The sequence below is a fragment of the Diplotaxodon limnothrissa genome, linkage group LG4, assembly GCF_057381915.1.
Source record: "Diplotaxodon limnothrissa isolate DT_005_m linkage group LG4, D_limnothrissa_male_GT1.1, whole genome shotgun sequence".
Classification (NCBI taxonomy): Eukaryota; Metazoa; Chordata; class Actinopteri; order Cichliformes; family Cichlidae; genus Diplotaxodon; species Diplotaxodon limnothrissa.
The window spans coordinates 30,827,079-30,848,419 of record NC_140599.1 but is presented as its reverse complement, the minus strand read 5'-3'; the positions used below and the strand labels follow the sequence as shown (position 1 = coordinate 30,848,419).

Sequence of the window (21,341 nt, the reverse complement as noted above, 5' to 3'; positions counted from 1 at the left end):
GGGCAGGTGGCTGGATACACAACATTTTTTTGGGCAGAGATTGTGTGTTTGTGCATGCGTGTGTGTGTGTGTGTGTGTTGCTAAGAGCAGCTCTGAAGAGCATTTAACAAGCTGGGATGGCGATCAGGACCCCCAGTGCCCTGCAAACACAAGCGTGAGTCAGCCTGGACCACAGGCCTGTAGTCCCGATCATTTCAGCACAGATCACACAAACAGTACAAAATACTAACTGGATGGAATCATACACACTGGTGCTGCTTTTAAATTATTTCAGCATCCACTGAATGGACTGCTATAAACCTTTCCACAGACATTTGTGATTACTTAATAACAAAGTTTAGCATTTTAACACATTAATAGATGTTGAATTTTATGTGCCTTTAACATTAGTTAGCACCGTCAGTGATCTGGCAGAGCCTCACCACCCTCGTGACAGTCTTGTAACTTTTTTATTCCGGGAACTTTAACAATGCTGGTTTTTACTTTGTTTGTGGTCTTGTAAATAGTTTATATTTTATTTACCATACACTGACAGTGGGCGGTGAGCACTGTGCTTGAGTTCCAGTTTCTTCCCACACATGCGTTTCTGTTTATCCGTTAGCCCTGTGGTAAACTGACAACCTTTCCAGAGTGTACCCAGCCTCACATGCTGGTCAGATAGGCACTTGAGAGAATTGATGGATAGATGGGTGGGTGACTGGGTGAATGATGTGAAACTGGGTGATTGCTTCTTGTGCTGGTGACATAATTTGAAACCACAGTTTCTGCATTAGTTACAGGGTTTAGACACATAATACTGCGGTCCTACTTCCTGCTGGGCCAAAATACCTAATCATTTTCTACATAAAAAGTGATTATCTCATTAGCTATCAATTATAATGACTCCCCACCCTAACCTCCACCCCATATGGTAGCAGAATGAGGGGGACGTTTTTGGCTGACTGCAGCCAGCTACTGTAACTAGGAGTTATTGATTTTGGCTTAATTTCTGGCAACTTTCATTCACCAGATCACAACAACAGTCGACTCAAGGTGCTGTATTTCACTCATAAAGTCTTTAGCGACTTTATCTCACTATACTTGCATGTCATTCATGCAGTCCATGCACTTATTTATCCTGCTGTTGTGCGCTATGTGCACCCTGTAACAGGGCCGTGCTCTTTGACCCTATTACCCAGCATGCCCTGGGAGCATTACTGACTTTCTTTCTCTTTATTTACATTTACATTTACATTACATTTTAATTGACACCTTATTCAAAGTGACTTCTCTGGGTGAATGGGTTGATGGTTCAGTGTCTTGCCCAAGGACACACAGACAGAAGGTCTCCATTAATCTGCAGAATAATGTTTACACGTTTACAGTATTAAAATAAAATAACCTTAATTGACACAGAACTGGATTGTAGCTGAAAAAGTAGATTTTTATGATACTATAATACAGTAGTGTTTTATTTTCTTTGGTTGTGGATGATCAGGTAATATATTAAATTCACATAAAATAGAATTTTAATCTCTGTTCCTATATTTAACCACCTGCTGAGACAGAAAGTAAAACTCATGCTACCTTTTTGAGTACCATACTTTTGTGCAGAGGCTTAGTTACTCGAGTAATTGATTAGTCATCTCTTTTATATAATTGTTTGGGTAATTTTAAGGATTGTCTACTCTTATAGGATCATAAATTCAGCAGCTGCATTGATTTGGACTGATGATGTGGCAAACAAGGAATTTGGAGGCATCAGTTTCTATTTAACTGAGCAAACGATCAATCTCTTAATTAAGAAAATAATCAACGCATTAATCAGTTAGTAAAATAGCCATTAGTTGAGGTCGATTCCTCCAAACAAAGAAATTCTCAAATAAATTCTGAAAAGCACAAATCACGATGAAATGCACAGATCTTTCTTTTTCCAATTTAAGATATTTTAATAAGATTAACCACAAAATGTTTTCGTCTTTGGTAATAATAGTAGCAGGCCTGTTTCATTTTTCCTGTCTCGCTGCTCATACAGCAATGGTTATAATCCAGAGAAACAGCTGCATCGACTGCCTTTGATTTGTGATCTTTTACAGTCGGCAGTAAAAATAACCACACTCCCACCCTGCAGATTTGTCCGCAAGTGTTCCTGCCGTTATTAATGGTGGTCAGGAGTCCAGTTGATTTAAATAAGAGTGCGGCACGTTCATAAGATCAATGGGCAGCTGTTTTAAGAGGGAATTTATAACGACCACAGACTGTCCTGCTGTGCTCACTGTGCACATTTTGCGCTTATACCGTGAGCTCCCTTGCAGGGGATGTGATGTAAATCATAGAAAAAGGCCAGCAGCGGAGGTCAGATCATTTAGGATTTCATCACAGCCAAAAGAGCATCAGCAACTACTTCATCATCACAAGCGCAGAGAGGTGAACAATCCACGGCGCAGATACCTCAGCGCTGCTGCCAGTTTATTAAACTGAGCGGAATTGAGTGTGATGTTTTCCAGGCTGTGCATATAAACCCGAGGTGAGAAAGTTTAAAGGACGCTTTGTTCTCCCGCTCAGATGCAAAAGCACAGTTGCGAGCTTCACCACGAACACAGAGAGATTAGAGCTCAACACACGCAAAGAGCATTACGTCGCCCTCGTTTCTGCGCAACAAAAAGTTTGACAAGTTGATCTGATTAGCTTCAGCCAACCTAAAGCGATAAAAGCAAAGACGCACGAGTTAAAAATGGACAAGAGAAGATATCGATCGCTACTTGTTTGTGAGGAGGATGAAGGGTTGCTTCAGAAATGATGTGGGCCTGAACTTGAAATACACTTACAGCAACTTTCTAAAAGTTCTTCTGAGCTGAGGTGTGTGTAAACTGTATTTATTCGATCTTGTGTGGAGTTTATGCTGCTCAGATTTAATTAGTCATTTTTAGCAGAAAATCTGAGCATCAGATGGTTTTAAATTAAATTTCATTGAAAAAAATCCAGGATAAAATTAGTTTAGATACCTTCAAGTGCCTTGATATGGACTTAAAAGCTACATTAGAATGCTGATACTAAGGTGGCTGCATTAGTGGGTCCAAATTTCACATAGTACACTCGAAGGTTGTGGACCAATCAGTTCAGTAAGTGAATGGATTAAGGGACTTGTTCTCAAGAAAAATGCTAAATAATGACCACTTCTGATGACCCAGTGTGAGTGTTTCTGCCGTTTTCTTTGTCTTCTAAGTTCATAGATGGATGACTTGGAGTTTTTTAGGAGCAAATTTGAGTATTTAGTCTTGGGCTTTAGGAGCATTTTCTGGCAATTAACAGACCAGACAGAATAATTGATTACACAATTTTGAGAAACTGAGTAGTCTGTATCTAAGGCTGGAACTACAATTGTTTTCATTGATTTATCAATTCATTTATGTGGTGTTAAAAAAAAAAGAAGCTCTAATAGCAAAAATCTGCATTATTCAACATATTACTTATTTCATCTGCTCCTACTGGGGCTCAGCTACCTCCATCTCCCCTGATCTCAAACAGCCTCTTCTGTCACACCAATGCCCTGCATGCCCTGCCTGGCAGCTCCATATTCAATGCCCTTTGTCCAGTGTAGCCACTATCTCTCCTCTGCATATGTCCAAACCATCTCTAACTTTGTCTTTCATGACTAAAAAACAATAGCAAAGGAGACCAGGGAGGGTTTTTTTCTGGAGAAATAGCTGAAATTATGGGTGATTAATATTTAGTAATGTAAATAATGTATTAATTGGTCTGCCTCTTCTCCATTTGTTGCCCCTCATTTTACTGGCCACAGTCAGGGGTGCTGTCACAGTTTTTATAAGAACTAACACTATTCTTTTTTTTTTTCATTTTGTTATTTTTTTTCAATCAGTGATGAAGCCCATTAAATAATAAGCAACTGTTATGTGTGGGTGATAATCCCTAGCCAATCCCTTGGCTCTGGCATAGCTAATAAATTCATGAAAAGCCCTGAAAAATTTTTTTTAAATTATTTAAAAAACAATAATAATTAATTTTTGCATTGACCCATCAGTCACACATTTGCAGGGCAAGCCTTGGTTGTTTAATTAAAAATGACTCATGCAGTTCTAGGATGTGTGTTGTACAGTAAAGGGTGTGTTTTTTTTTTTTTTTTAGATTGTTGTTGCCCTGGACTGCCGGACAAAGCTTTTAAATTCATGCCACTCCATTAATTCAGGTCTAAGGGATTAAGAGTCGGTTTGTTGGAGTGCGGCACTGTGCAGCAGGCAGGAGGCATCTCAGTCATGCAGAGAAGATGTTTTATGTCCTGTAGCAGCATGGCGTGTATCCTGTACCTGCCCAGTTTCTAATTCTTTTCTCTTTCCTTTTTTTTTCATGTTGGCCAACAGCTATTAGAGTATTCTGCCCATTTACACAGCACCTGCACTGAAAACAGGGGCATGTCTTTTGTCTTCTGTCCATAATTTAGTTCCTCCACCAAAGTCTTTCTCGCAAATGGAGTTTGCAGGAGAGATTTCATAGAAGTAGAAGACTGTGTTATTCATGCTTTATTCCCCATATTTAAGCAACGATGACCGTCACTATCTGATGAGGAGTTGTACTGGATGAGTTCTGGCGCCCTCAGAAGAGCTGTTAGAAACAGAAACATGAAACAATGACTAGTTACACTGTGGTATTAGCAACATTCATGTTACAATTAAACTGATCCCTGTTGCAGAGTATAAAAATGGAGGAAGCATCCATGCAGCTGTTATTAAGACTAAGCTGTTTTAAAACCAAGTTCTGTGAATAAACGCGCACTGGTTCCATCAATTTCCATCAATTTTAGATGGTGTGGAGTCATCAGCCCTGGTTAACTATGAAAATGTCACTTTTTAAGTTTTATTATGACTGTAAAATGCTACATTTTATCTAATAATCATTTCTGATACTTAAGCACACACACAGGTAAATTTAGCCTCTGTCTTGAGCACTTCGGTCATTCCCATCTTGGTCTTTGAAAAGCAGCTTGCTCTGCAGCATGTCCTGCTTTATCATGTATTTTACTGCAAATTGATTTAATAAAGAAATATCATATTGTATTCAGTAAAATCTGAAACTAGTCATTGAGACCATTAACTGATAAGGAAAGTGTTTACTGAAGTCATGGATCTAGTGAGAAGTTGTGTAATATTTTCATACATTTCTATGACTAGATGCTTCCTTTGCAACAAAATGAGTCGCCCCCTGCTGGCCATTAGATAGAAGGCAGGTTTAAGGTAAATGCAGTCAATGGCTAATCAAACAGTGTGAAAACTAAAAATGTTTGCAGAAAACTGCCAAATGTCAGCCTCTTTGTCAGTAGTTTTGTGTGCCTGTAACTCCTTCACCCTTTTCAAATTTCAGACTGCAGGAACAAATATCCTTTAAAATCGTCCTGTTGGAAATAACTTCACCTGAAATCTTAATTCTCTGTGTTAATGAGTCTACTGTAACTGCAGATCATTTTTGTCTTTTGAGAAAACCTCACCCGTGAGCATGTTTATGTTTACATGTTCTCATCGTACTTGGGAATCTGAAGGGTGAGTTGTGAATTCGATTGGCTGATGTGATGCTGTGATGTCATAACACGAGAAGTGAAATACTCATACACAACAGCAAGTACAGAGCAAACACCAAGCCATTAGGACTGGTTGTTGTGATTGACTCTTCGTTTTCCCTGCATAATGAGTGATTTGGGTTGACATCACCCCATTTATGAGTCAGTGTAAGTTACTTCTAAGCATCCTAATTTTCATTCTAACGCTGAATTCTCATGATTTTACACCAAGTTTGGCAGACTGATGCTAAATGCTGTTTGTCAGTGTTGCTGCTGAGGAACAAATTATCCTGCTCACCACTCTATATAAATTTGCCTCTTTTTTTCTGTTTCCTGGTTGCCTCATACTTTCCACCTGCAGCAAAACTGCATCCACCTCATTGCAGGGATCTGTTTGCCTGTGCTTGTGTGCATGGTGTGCTTAACACTAAAATAAGTGATTTTACTGGTCAGCTTTTTAAAGCATGCTTTATGCTTTAAGTTTCTAAAGAGGACCAAAAAGATTCAACCCCCCCCCCCCCAATGGAGATCATTATATGATTGTGACTGGTGTAGGTGAGGTGTTGCTTTTCCAATTGTTGTTATTCGTGTGAAGTGTTTACTTGGCCTGTGTTCTGGGAATGCCTCTCCCTGTGGGTGCTGCTGAGGGACTCTTCTAAGAACTGGACAGCTTTCACCCCGTCTGACCAGAAGGCTGTGACGCACTCGGCTGCAGCTCCAGTGACTCACTGGTACTCCTGTTCCTGGATCTGTGAAAGCTTGTTCTCTCCTTCATGGCGGTTCCTGCCCTCCCTGACCTAACAGGTCCTGGTGTTTCCACACGTCTCGGCTGTGATGCACAGATGGACCACAGGCAGGAGAAATCCTTCCTACTTCCTCTGAACATGAGGGTGATGGTGCTCATCTTGTCTTCACTTATAATACAGCAGGAAGCCAAACAGTCCACATTGAAAGCAAATAAAGAATTGCATTTAGCAGAAATTCATCAAAATATGAGCTCTAAGCTGCTGACTGACAGCTTTTAGCTTTTTCTAAGCCTGTTTTAATTTATATGCCTGCCAGAAGCACCTTAATCATTGGCCTCAGTTTCTTAAACAAGAGCCAATCAGTTCCCAGATTGCTGTGTAGTACCATAGTGTAATGGCCACATAGTTTACTTGAGGGACAGACAACAGTATCTTGGCCACAGATACTTTGACGTGCAGAAAGGAGCAGTCACAGAATCAATCCACGGACTTTCTGGCTGGTAAATGACCCATTCTACCTCCTGAGCCACAGCTGCCCTAATTAAGTTTTAGACTTTTTGATATCACTTTCATTTCACTAAACCAGCAACTATGTTTGACCTCTGAAAACTATCCAAAATGTCTAACAAACCGTCAGATTTTTCTGGTGTTCCTTTAAAGAAATCCACTTCAAATCAGCAGCACCTCCAGCAGCTTCAACAGTAATGCTGCACAGCGATGGTTCAATATTAATAATCTAATGATGTCATCTCATATAGAGGGATAAAACTAGCACTTTGATTTTTCATGCAAGGTATTTGCTTCTGGAGTGTTTTACATTGCTCTTTATTATTTGTAGTGTCATACTCCAACTGTTATCTATTATGCTCCTACTGTCCTGCCAGACTAATAATATTCTAATCTAATAAAATACTGTGCAGTTTACATAGCCAAATAATGAGTGAATGAGTTGTCAAATATAAATGGCATGTTTTCTGATCAAATGCCCCTTCCTGTTGTCGCAGCTACCATTTATCTGTGATTCCAGTGCTGGAAAATAAGAGCACTTCTAGATTAGATACGATTAATCTACACCGTGCCTGAAAATGATCCTCCCACTCATTTCACAGCTCCTTTCTGGCCAGAGTTCGCGTCACATTAATTTTTGTGAAATCAATTCTAAACTATGAAATGTGATATAGATATATATATCGCAAGGACAGATAGTGGTGTCTGTTGTGAGTGGTCAGATCTGCTGTTTGTCTACATTCATACTGAGAGAGCAGTATGAGAGAGCACATTTAATTAGAGGATGTGAACGTCTTCGCTCTTGTCAATTTTCCTTTTGCAAAAAATATTTTTAAGTGAAAAAAAGAGAAAACATAACAAAACAAAACGCTGTGTAGGTTGGACGTGGAAAACAAGCAACACTTTCCACTAAACACCAATGTTTTGTTGATCCATCCACCACCTCGACCTCCACACAGACTACATGCTTTATGAAAGAATCAGCTGTCTTCCATGTAATCTCCCAATATCATCTCCCAATATAATTTCTATAAAAAGCAGAGGGTGGTGACACTTGCAAAAGGCAACTACACCCTTTCCTGTTGCATAAAACAGCTTCTTTTTTTTTACCATCAAACTGGCAACTGGCCCATTTTACAAGCTCTCTTTAAATGGCTATAACCCCATCACCATTTGTGTTAGAAACAAAATTCAAATGGTTTCAGAAAGAAGAGACAATGAGCATTTGGGGCATATTTGGTGTATCACAGTAGTACAAAGCATTCACAAGGTACTGTTGTCTGAACACAGACAACTCTTGCTCTCTGTGCACGTGGTAAAATCCGCTCTTTCTAGATTTTACCATGGCCTACAATAGCCTGTATAATATCTGAGTGATAAAGGGTTAACATAAGACACATTCATTTCAAATTTTGAGCAGTATTGAAAGTTAATAAATTAACTCCTGAAGATGGTTGAGATGATAAAAACTAAACAGAACCTGTGACAGTGGCTACATATTGAGCTCTTCTTGTGCAATAGGGCAGCAAGCAGAATATAAAAGTAGAACACTATAAATAAGGATGGCTTGAAGAGAGGAGTCAAGAAAGCAGTGAGAAGAAACAAGTATGACTGAGAGGGTCTGGCCTCCCTGAGGGTTCGCAGTTCCTTTGGTAGTGTATCACAGGTGATCTCCTCCCTATTTCTTTTCCATCAACACATCAACTCAGGAGTAAACAGACACACAGTGCTGCAGCGGCTCACAGACAGACGCAGATGTGGCGTTTCAGATCAAAAGCAGTAGACAACTCAGCCATTCAGGACAGAGAAGAACGCCTTTGTTGGGCAAGCGCTCGAGCCGAGCTGTGGGAGGTCAAATGACTGTCTAACATCTGTCAGTCATCCTCCAACGAGCCGAAACCTGACGGCACCTTGCTGCCTCCATTAGTCTGCCTCCCACATCACCTGCAGCTACAGCTGCTGCGTTACATACCTGCCAACCTCTCAGCCTGCAAGATGCATCTTTATTTGGCCAGGCTGCTAATATTGTATTCCTTTTGCTTTCTGGTTAACTTTTCACAGCTAAGACTCCAAATGTCCATGACAAATGTCTTAAAGAGTCATTTCCAACTCCATATTGTTCATTTGTAACATCTACTAGAGCACCTTTGTATTCAGAGACTATAAGATAATGGTCTCTTTCTAATCATCTGCTTACAGGTGTCCACTATTATGGACATGTCCAATATGGGCACAGATGTCCATTATAGTTACTGTTTTTTACTAGACTTGTTTAGGTCTCAGTCACACAGGTCTAGAGACCAGTCAGGAACTCCATGGCAACCTCTGGCAACAGGGGAAAAATGTTTATTCCCCAACTGGCTGGCAAACAGTTGCTAACTGTAACCAGGTCAAACTGGTCACCAAGGTGCAGGAACCAAAGTGGTTGTTTTAATCACTAGATGATTGCCACTGTCGATGCTGACAAATTGCCGTCCTCCAAAACAAACTACAGGTTACTGCAGCAGCTTGCTAGAATCACATCAATCAAAATGAGGTTTTCAGTGCAACACTATATGCATTTGCAACTAATTTTACCTAGCTGACTCCAGCAACCACTTTCCCAGCAACTGGTGGTTACTAGGGTGTCACTGACCTCTCTCTGGGTCAAACTTCATCAGCTGATTTCGCCGCTACGTCAGCAACCCTTTCCAGCCCATCACAGAATTGTAATTTTTCCCTCACAACCTGTTTTTGCTAGATGAATTCAAATTCAAATTCAAATTCAAATTTTTTATTTGTCACGTACACAGTCATACACAGTACGATATGTAGTGAAATGCTTGGACAACTGCTCGTGACCTAAAGAAAACAAAAAAGGAAAAGGCTATGAATAAGATAGGAAATAAATATGAAAAATTAAAAAGGGTAAATTTAACTAGGAAGGAATAAAATATAAATTAAGGTTAAAAATGAAATAACTGTACAACACAAATTAGAATGAAGGGTAAATTTAACTGGGAAGAATAAGATAAAGATAAATATATAAATTAAAGTTGAAAATAAAATAACTGTACAACAAAATACACAATATAGAACTATATAAGAATGTATGAAGAAATCTAAATATAAATAAATATATACACAATAACAGCAGCTGTACAAGTATTAACCGGAAATGAAGAATATAGTGACCAGTGTTGTGCAAAACCAAAGTCCAGAAAGTCCAGTGTGTGTGTAAGAACCATATGTGTGGGTCAGTACTGTGTGGTGGTGTGATTGAGAGACCGTATCGCCTGCGGGAAGAAGCTCCTCCTCAGTCTCTCTGTGTTGGTCTTCAGGGAGCGGAATCGCTTTCCTGACCTCAACAGAGAGAACAGTCTGTTGTTGGGATGGCTGAGGTCCTTCACGATCTTCCTGGCCTTGGTCCAGCACCGCCTGCTGTAGATTGAGTGCAGGTCAGGGAGCTCGGAGCGGATGGTGCGCTCAGCTGACCGCACAACCCTCTGTAGAGCTCGTCTGTCCTGCATGGTGCTGTTCCCGAACCAGGTTAAGATGTTTCCCGCCAGGATGCTCTCTATGGTGCACGAGTAAAAGTTCCTGAGCACCTTGGAGGGCAGTTGGAAGTCTCTCAAGCGTCTGAGGTGGTAGAGACGCTGTCGGGCCTTTTTCACCACGGTGTTGATGTGACAGGACCATGACAGGTCCTGCGTGATGTGAACTCCGAGGTATTTGAAGCTGTCCACTCTCTCCACTGGGCACTCGTTGATGACGGGGGTCTGGTAGTTCCTCTCCTGCTTAGTGCTGAAGTCCACTATCAGCTCCTTTGTCTTACTGACGTTTAGAAGGAGGTTGTTCCTCTGGCACCAGTTCTCCAGATTCCTAATCTCCTTCAGGTAGGCCGTCTCGTTGTTATCAGAGATCAGGCCCACCACGACGGTGTCGTCAGCAAACTTGATGATGGTGGTGGAGCTGGTAGTGGCCACACAGTCATATGTGTACAAAGAGTACAGCAGGGGGCTCAGAACACACCCCTGGGGGGCTCCAGTGCTGAGAGTGGTGGAGGCTGAGACATGTCCGCCCATCCTTACTGCCTGTGGTCTGCCAGTTAGGAAGTTGGAGATCCACTGACACATAGATGAGCTGAGTCCCAGATGCTCCAGCTTGGTGGTGAGTGTGGAGGGAATTATGGTGTTAAATGCAGAGCTGTAGTCTATGAAGAGCATTTTAACATAATTCCCCCTTCTAGTGTCCAAGTGAGTGAGTGATGTGTGGAGGAGATGAGAGATGGCATCGTCTGTGGAACGATTTGGACGGTAAGCGAACTGTAGTGGGTCCAGTGTGTCTGGTAGTGAAGAAATGATGAAGTCTCTGACCAGGCGTTCAAAGCACTTCATCACTACTGAGGTGAGGGCTACAGGGCGATAGTCATTGAGAGAAGCAGGGTGGGGTTTCTTCGGGACAGGAACAATGATGGACTCTTTGAAGCATGTGGGGATCACCGACTGAGATAAAGAGATGTTGAATATCTCAGTGAACACAGGAGCTAGCTGGTATGCGCAGTCTCTTAGGATACGACCTGGGATGCCGTCTGGTCCTGCTGCTTTCCTGGTGTTCACTCTCTTGAAGGCTCTCCTTACTTCATGCTCGGAGATGACGAGCACGTTTCCGGATGGTTGCAACTGGTCACTAGGCTTGTGTGACTGAGCTGAACTGGACCTCTCCTCCATGTTGAAGCATTGGTTTGCTCTGAAATTAATCGAACTACCAGGTTGTCCAAGAAGTCTGCTCTTCTTTGATTTTTTGATTAAAATTCTAGTGCTATTTGTGTATTTGTTAGTGCAACAGGATTCTGTGATTTTGCAACCTGTGAATGCACTTTGTTAACTAGCATTACTGATAATATACCATGCCACCTTCTCATCCAAATGACCCTTTAGAACTTCAGGCTCCAAGAAAAACCCAGGTGGTCAAGTTCAAGCCTTTAGAAATGTAGTGCAAAAACCAAATAGTTGTGACAACAACCAAGGCTTTTTTCGTACAGTTTGTGGGTAACGACAAAAAATTGAGCCTTATGTATGTAACTAGATAAGATCGGTAAATTTCACAGATTCATTTAGTGTGTTTTCTCTTAGCCTTGTGAGTTTGTGTGTACATGTGCAATGTTTTTAACTTTTAGTTACACAAATTAATTATTACATTCCCCCCAAAATCAGTTGGCATTAGCAGCTCAGTTTCACTTACAATTTGGAAAGCAAAGATCAGAAACTATAATTACAGTTTATAAAAAGAACGATGAAAGACAAACTGAATGAGGAGTTAGTGATTATATAGGAATTGATATTAGTGGCATTCTGTAAAAAAACAAAAACATTTTACATTAATTATTTGTACTGTGATTGGTTGGAGCTGTGTTTAGATGCCAGCTTACAAAATACCAATTTTGCACTTCTAAAATTGAATGTGTGTGATTTAAGTGCCATTTGAGCCTCTTCCTCTGCCTCCTTGATTCACCAACACAGGTGAGGGTGGTGTGGGTGGAGGCAAAAAAGCCTTCACTGTATCCAGATCTGAAGTCAGGCTCCATTTTGCAGCTATCAAATGAAATCTCTTGATGGCTGATCCTCACTGCAGTGATACCTTATCTGCATATTTAAAATATGTTACAAAACTGCATAAACTGTCATTTAACTGCGTCTTTAAGTGTTAGCAACAGTTCTGCTCCAGTGCTGACATGGAAAAAGACCCAGTATTGTGTGTGTGTGTTCGTATTGGGAGCGATGGTGCACATGAGCCTCCCAGCCTTAGCAGGGTCATTACCAAGATGAATATAGTGATTATAAGGATGAATAAGGCGTGATTATGATGATGAATAAGACGATTAGGGATCTTGTCATTGCTGCTAGGATGGCTGTTCATTAGGAGGGAGATGATGTCAATGTGTAACATGCATGAACCCATTACCTTTTCATCCACAGGGGATTTATTTGCTCATACCTGTGCATGCATCCACATGGGAATGCCGCAATAGTGTAACTGCAGACTAGAGGAGACCATTTGTGTTCATTTGTGAAGTTAAATGACCCATATAAGCAATATATCTTTTTCCATCCGTGGTGTAATCCAACAGTAAGTTTATACGTTTGACCCGAAAGGACACAAGCATACCTGACTGCCTTTGCAGGCCTCTGTGTGGAGTCAGCGCTAGCTTACAGGCTGCCGTGCTGGTACTATAACAGCTGCTGACTAATACTGCATGCTGTGTCACTGAAGCCGCTTTGTGTCCAGGGGTTAAAGACACCTCACCGGCTCCAACCATGTGATCCCAGATAGCTATATCCATGGCAACCGCAGCGAATGGTTCTGATGTCCACATGGCAACGGCTGCTGTAGGGACTGAGGATGGAGGTGGGAGGAGGAGGATATGGAGGAGGGGAAGGAGGGGTTTCTGGATGCTGACGCACTCAGTGGCTGCCTGGAAAGTTTTCGAGAATGCCACCCACTGGCAAATCAGAAGTGGGCTTGAATCTCTCTGTCTCTAACTCTTTCTCTTTAAACTGCACCTCCTACTCAGTCAAGTCCTCCTGACCCCCCCTGCAGCCCCCCAACCCCCCACCCTCCCCTTCCCATCATGCACCTCCTACGTGTTTGTGTCTCATCAGACCTTTGTCTCAGTTTGCAGCAATGTGGCAGCAGTTATCGTGCTTGATCACTGTTAGAGGGTTTCATGTGTGGGCAGGCGTGACCCGGACGTCTCTCTCCTCTGCCATCCAGGAAAGATTTGTCCAGTTCTGTGTAATTGTTAAGATACTGCTGGTACCACCACTTACTGCAGACACCGATGAAAGTTTGTGACGGTCTGTTTATTTAGGTTTAATCTTAACCTACGTTACATTTGATTATTACTAATTTGATCATCACATCATTAGATATTGATCAACATTAGCTAACTGGAGCCTTATGTTTGCTTTTCATGTTGCTCAATAACCAGCCCACATACCAGTAAAAAAAAAAGTTACCTCAGTAAAGGTCCATATATACATTATTTTAGCTTTAAATTTTATTTTCCTTCGAAATGAAGAACTCTAGACTGCTGTTAAGTTTCCAAAGCAAGACAAAACATGGTGGACGGAGCAGCCATTTTTTCCTGCAAAGTCCGCTCTGGGGGGGCGGAGCTTCTGGAGATAAAACATGACTACTCCGTTTCATTTCAACATAATTCAGTCTGATAAACTGATAAGCCTTGGTTCCTTAAACAATATATAACAATTACAAGATAGGGAGTTCCTTATATGCAAATTCAGCATCTGGCTTATTGCACTTTTTTCAGTGTGCAGTGTTATAGTTTTCAGTGCATTATGGCAGCAAGCAGAGGTCCAATTCCATCAACAGTTAGTAACGCCCTATCTCCAGCATTTTGGCCACTTTTAATTTGAAAAACAGATATAAATAATGAGTGAAGGTTGAAACTGACTGCACGTTTTTACACTAGAACTTGTCAATCTCAAGTTAAAACAGACTATAAATCACAACTTGCTTTATCCCCTGTTTCACTCTTTATAGGAACCAGATTTTAAAAACTAGCATCATGGTGTATTGAAGCATACTTGCAACAACTTATTAAGACCATAATCTCATCATATAGATCAAAAGAGAGCAAGGCCATTTTTCCACAGATTGGATCATAAACAGCTTTTTGCAGCCAGAGCAGTTTCCGCAGGTTGTAGGCACTTCTGCATAAGATTCACTTGACCACACAACTGATCTTTCATATATCATCTATGCTTCTTTGTTATTAGAAACACTTTATTTTAAACAGAGCTTAGTTTGAAGTTAGGCAGTACTTTAGGAAATCATGCTCTTTAAATAACACAGCGATAGGGAGGCTTTTCAGTCAGCTTGATAGATGAGATGAATTTGTATTTAAAGAACTACTCTAGCAAAATAGTGTTGGGGGACTCGTTAGGTTAACGTGTTACTCTAAATTGGCCGATATGATTGCAAATGGATGTCTGCATCTCTGTAATAGACCTAACTGATCACCTGTCCAGTGTGTCCCCTGTCCCTCACCCACTGTAAGCAGCGTAGACTCCATCCCATAAACATCCCTATTTGTGTAAACAGCTAAAAAGAGGGATAGGAGTCATCTTGGGTGTGTAGAAAGTGTAACTGAGCTTTTTGTTCTTTTATATCAGATAAATTAATCAGCTACTCAATGAAGATAATTGTTAGCACAAATTCGTTTGATTCAACTTAGTAAACCAATGATGAGGAATTTCTGCAAATTTTAAAGCAGGTTTCACTCATTTCTTCCCCACTTCTCACTGAGGTATGAAAGTCCAACTCAACCCTCTTTATTTAGACCAATGATAAGTGATCCCCCTTGAGTCGCTCTCTCAGATGAAACTTCTCCAAAGACACACAAGTAAACTGATCTTCATGTGTCAAATAACTGGAAAGCTCAAGCAGGAATATTGATGCTCTTCTGCGCTGGATATAAAACCAGATAGATGAATCATACGTGGTCATGTTCCCTGTTACTGTTATTTCATCTGCATTTGAGGATCTCACCTACTGCTGATGATACTGTTGTGTGATATGTTGGTTTAATCACTCAGAAAAAGAAGGAAAGTAAGCTAAAATCCCTCCGTGTGTGTTCTGTCAGGCTTTGTGCAGTGACTTCGATCATACTATATGCAGCAAAATGGAGATTAACTCACAGTCGAGGAGGAAGAAATGACTCAAAGCTGCCTTAAAACTTGAAGAAATTTCTCAGCAGCAGGCCAGAAATCTGCCTGCGAGAATGATGGCAAGAGAGAAAATAGGAGTTAGTGTTTCCTGTTCCTGTAATAACCAGGGGCCAGGGCCCATGCTTGTGCTATCAGTGGCATTAGAAAAACTTTCTCAGCTTCGTCACGGACCTTTTTTAACCAGTCAACACCTAAACTTTGGAACAGATCCACATTGGGTTGAGCTCTGCCTCAGCTGGAGCTGGTCCAATATCCTGCACCTAAATGTGAACATCACCCTGGGGAAAGCTTGAATAAAGAGCAACATGGCAACATCACCAGACCAACAAGAGCTCCTCCTCGGTGTTATGTGTATGTGCTGTGTAAGGGCCGTGAAAATGAGCCTGATGCCGGCTGGATAAGCTCCGGCCCCTCAGGACTAGACCCTGAGCCTTGCTGCTGTGGGCAACTGTAAATCTGTACGTTCACCTTCTTACCCCCTCTCATTGCCACACACACACACACACTGTACTTCACTCCTGAGTGTTTCTGCCACTCCAGGCTCTGTGGTAATGAGGTGCTTTATGGCTGCAGGGGACGGGAGGGGACACAGAGGACATGGGGTTAGCCCATAGCTCATTTCCAGTATAGGAGGGAACGGCGGTCAGTGGTGTCTGGGCTGATTGACTTAGTCAGGATAACACCCTCTCTGGACAACACTCAAAGACTTTCCTCAACCACAGCTAAGGGTCCGTGGAGGGACTGGTGATGGCTCACTCCCAGCAAGAGATCACAGATAAACCTGCTCTATCGTTTTATGGCGGCAGCTCAATAAATCATGGTCACTTGCTGCTTTTCAGTCCGGCTGAGCAGGCTGTGGTTATTTCAATATTCAGAAGTGTCAGAAAGTTTCATTTTTCATCTATTCTGTTAAGTTATCTGAAGTCCTTTGAGGATTTTGTTTTTCATTTTATCTGTTCATCCTCCATGTTATAATGCTTCTCTGCAGAGAAATTGGTTTTTATATTAAAATTCCTCTAATTTTACTCCTTGTTAAACACACTGACATCCACCGGACAACACACATTAAACCTCCAGCGTGTTTTACAGCGAAAGATCAGTTCCCATTTTGGCTTGAGGCCTGACTTTGAGCTGCTAATATGGCTAAAATCAGTAGTACTTGTTGAACCATAAGTAGAGTCATTTTGGTCCAGGATGAAAAAATACTAAACGCCTCGTCATTTAATTCAGTACAGCAATTCATGGATGACTTGTTAATTGTTTGTTTTAAAAAAGGGTATCATTACATACTACATACTTTCTGCTGTACTTTACAAAGCTAATAGCTAGATCTTTATACTCTAAAAAGCTAAATAAAGCACAATAAATTTCATACACACTGGTATGCACATGATATTCAAGATACATGCTAAAAACTTGGCAAACAAGTTAGATTCAACTAGTGAAGTGTAACCGTGCATTCTTGTGGTTTCGTCTGCTAGTGTGTGTTTGATTCGTGGTGCTCCAGCATATAAGAGGCCTGCAGCATGCCCTGCCCCTCACACATAGGCTTCTATAGAAGGAAGCTTTTTTTGATTGGGGAATAAATCTTTTTCATCTTATTCAATGAAAAATATTATTATAAATATTATAATTATATCAATATTATTAAGTAACACGCTATTGCTATTTTTTTCCACTTACTTCACTGACTTTATGAAGTTTAGACTTGAGCCATACTGAAATTTTCTAAAGTCCTTGGCTTCTTTTGGGTCTTGATAGTTAATAGCTGACAACCCACTCCAGGGTAAATACTGGGATTCTCAGACGACAGGTGAAATATCTTCAAGAACCAAATGAAGTCCAGTTGCTTTGACTTGAGCACTTCAACCAACCATGAACTGTAGGATTGAGAATCTACATCAACATAAAGGCACAGTGAAAGTGCAAAGTTGGAAAGGAGAGCATGTTGGAGTTCAGTTTAGGGTGAAGCATCGTACCTGCTAGACATGAGCATATTTGCAAAGTAAACATCGATTTCACCAGTTTTGTTGTAACGCTGAACATCTTAGCTGATGGTTGAACATTCAGAGATTCTGTTTAGTGTTGACCACCTCCTGCTCCTGTTGGTAGTTGCTTCAGTTGCTGAGTTGAAAATTGTTAAAAGTTTAACTCAGTACCACCCACTTCACTTCACTTTTTTTTTTACCTGTTGTTGCTACAAGTGACTGAATTTCCCCGACATTTTTTGGTTTTTGAATACTAAATCACTGCAGTCTCTTCTCGAGAGGATGCCCCTTAAAGCTGCTTGCAGTGCGGTGCACTGACTATGTTCAGGATGTGTTAAATTGTACTCAACACACTGCAGTTTGTGCACCAATTAATCTAAACACAAGCTTTGTCTGAAAAATATTGCCAAGGTATTTCTGAAGTTATTTCAAGATCACCTGCAATTTACTGTACTTTTTTCACTCTGTGTAGAAGAACTGTGCAAGCAATATGTGTGACGTTTCAATTAAGAATACTCTATTTTGTAATTTTTAAAATAACACCAACTTGAATTCTGCAGGAAACACCATTAACTTCATTGCATTGTTAAAGAATTTAGGATCTTTTAAAAAAATGTTTGTACCTTCATCCTGGCTCATGGTGGAAAAATATGATTTTCCAGCCGCCTTGTGATTTTAAACACAGAGCTCTTTGGTTACTCGGCATACTGCGCTGAAAGTACAAGAGCTGCTCAGTGCACACAGGTGTTTCTCTTCAAAGTGATAAGTGTTTTGACCCACTGAACACCTGAGTCTTCAGTAATACCTTCCCATTCACCAGTAGTCCCCCTGCCAAAGCTCCTAATGGCCAAACGGATCGCTCCGCGTTGTGCCCCTGCATTCACACTCACGTGGGGAGGCCTCTGAAATGAAAATGCCATTATAAAACATTTACCAGCCTGCTGAGTTTACATGTCTTACAAGAAAAGGACCGTTTGGAGCGGTTAAGTGTCACATAAATCTTTCAGCACGCTAATTGAAGTGGTTCCCCCAATAGGCCACTCTCCACAGCTGGTATTACAAATCACACTACTGTGGATAGGCCAGCCAGCTGCAAACCAAATCTTACACCCACTTGATAACGCTGTTAAGACACACACATGGTGCTCTGTGGGTTGCTGCTGCTGCTGCTAGTTTGCTCAGACAGCTCCACTGGGAGTGTGTAATGTAGTCGTATGTAAACACAAGTCATCTTTCAGTGAAATATGCTCTGAGAGGAGGCACAAGTGTGTCCCCCCTTGCCTCTCTTCCCCCAGAAATGCAACTTATTTAAAGCTTCTTTAAGCAGGTATGTTGAAGAGGTACTGACTGGGGGTAGTAGTTGCAGAAGGTGGTGAGGTTACACCTGCAGTAGTCACCAACTCACTACTGAAACTAGCATGCTACAGAAGCTACAGAAGCTTTGGTGGATTATTTTCCTTCAGCTTCAGTTATCTTTAGTGAAAAGAAATTACCCAGCAGCTGACTGGAAATTTGGTCCGCCATCCAAAGAGGAGCTTCACATCATATATCAGAGCATCAAGTGCAAAACTGTGGAGGACCGGTAAACTCTGGAGGCCCTATTCATGGCTCAGCAATTACACTGACACTCAGACTTGATGTATTCCACCTCCTGCTCCATCTTCCCTCGCTGTCCTTCAAAACCTCTCTGTTACCTGCCCTTCCTATATTTATCTCTCCTCCTCCTTCCCATTAATTGTCTTTCTGCCTGCTTTTCTCTCTTTTTGTCTTCCCCCCTCTTTGCCACAGAGCCTGTTGATGAAAATCCTTTTTATTTCGTTGTTTATTAATGGATTAGAAGCGATAAATGAGTGGTACACTGTTTCACACCTTTTGAATGTCTGAATTTATTAGAGTAGTTTTGTATGAGAAGTGCAGCTCCTCAGTTCATCCAGCGTGTGATATGTGAACTTTAGCTCCTCTTCCATTAAGCTGACTTTATTCTGATAAACACCAGGTGGGTGGAGCTTCTGTACTTCTGTCTAAATGATCCACATAGGTGACCATATTCAGAAATCCTGCAGATCCTAGAATAGAAAAATAAAAGTTTAGAGCTGAGAACAGGAATGGACTGACGACTCTCAATTTGTACTTTGAATTTGGCGTAAAAAGCATAAAGTCATCCTTCCGTGCATCAGTGGGTCAGGATGCTGCTGGTGGGGGTGGTGATGTAATGGTGTACGGGATATTTTGTTAACACACTTTGACCACCTTAGTGCCTGAGCATTGTTATTGACTATGTAAATCCCTTTATGACCAGTTAGTGATCTTCTGATTAACAGGGAACCGTGTCACAAAGATCAAATGAGTTTCAGTTTCAGTTACAAAGCCTCTCTTCACCTCACTACAGTTGTATTTTTATTGTAACTTCTTAGTCAAAGAAGGACTAAATATTAGGACTACATCAATGTTTTAAGGAGTTCACCTCATTCTTTAGCAACTTTTTATAGCCTCTTCTTTTCTTAGTAATCAGACCTCTTTCAGAACTCTGAAGGGGAATCTGAAGGGGAATATGACGCGTGCCAAATGGCTGACTGCAAATTTTCCATAGATATTTATAAAAATTATATTTATAGATATTTAAATTAAATGATTTTATAATCCTTTAGAGAAAACCTGATATATAAAAGCTTATATATAAAAATTCTTTAGGGGGAAAAGTGCAAAATAGTTTCAGGTTTGGCTGAAATGAAAGAAACGTGGCAGAGTGACTAAATACGACACAATTTAAAAGCAGTTCTTATTGAGCTTTATTTTGAACACTGGTACCCAGACTTCCTTAAAGAAAACATCTGTGTGAACTGGTGATTCTCACATATATCACATGTTTTTTACCATTCAGGTCTGACCTGTGCTTTTTAAATTGCATCAGCTCATCTATTTCTCGTGTTTTCCAGTAGTTTAATGGCTTTGTTAGTACCTGCGAATGTTCATTCATTACAAAATAAGCCCGTTTTTATTTTTACTGAATTATGGTAGTATTTTTGCTACATCTGTAGGCAAACTTTACAAGTGACAATGAGGCAATCAGATGAACATTTCTCCATTCAATACTCGTACCAGACAACAGCTGGCGCTAACCCACAGGTCATGATGAGAGAGTCGATCGAGGGTGCTTTGATGGCTTGTTTTGTCAGGTGACGCTCTCTTTAATATCTGAGTGGTCATCACCAGGGGTCCCCTTCCCACCGCTGTATGTGGGCCATTCACAGAGCAATAACTGCATCCCGCTGTGCCCATCATGCCTCGCTGCCAAGACCTCCTCAGCACCATGGTAACCAACACCTGTTCCCCTAATTAGAGGGACACTGGAGGGAAAGGAGATGAAGAAGTTAATGAAACACTAATCTGGTCCAATCAAACGGCCAGGCATCTGCCTCCTCGCTGCAGCAGCAGGTGACCATAATGGATGCCTTATGGGTGCCTCCCCCGCCACGTCACCCTGAGTGACCTCATCAATGCCAGATCTCTGCACGGAGCAGACAGGCAGGGAAGAGCTGGAGGGAGGGGAGAGGAGAGGGATGCTGTTTCCTGGATGGACAGCATACCTGAACGGCGAGGTGTCAGCCAAAAAGAGATGAGGTTCTCTCTGCACGGCAGTTGGAGCAGCTCCAGGTCGCACCAGCTGCACAGCTCTTGTTTACAAGCTGCCAACTGCTGCCAGAGAGGCCTGATGCTCAGGTGTGCTTTCTAAAGAGATCAGTCCACTCATATGAGCTGTTATGACACTGTCTGTGTTGACCATTAAAAGAACAAAAGTGTTGTGCATGATCATAAACAGTTT

The 21,341-nt window shown here is 41.3% G+C and overlaps 1 protein-coding gene across 1 annotated transcript in view; it reads left to right on the top strand.

The window, feature by feature from the left end:
- Positions 1-21,341, top strand: part of cacng2a (calcium channel, voltage-dependent, gamma subunit 2a) — a 78,008-nt gene that overhangs the window by 30,380 nt on the left and 26,287 nt on the right. The gene's annotated exons all lie outside the window — the stretch shown is intronic.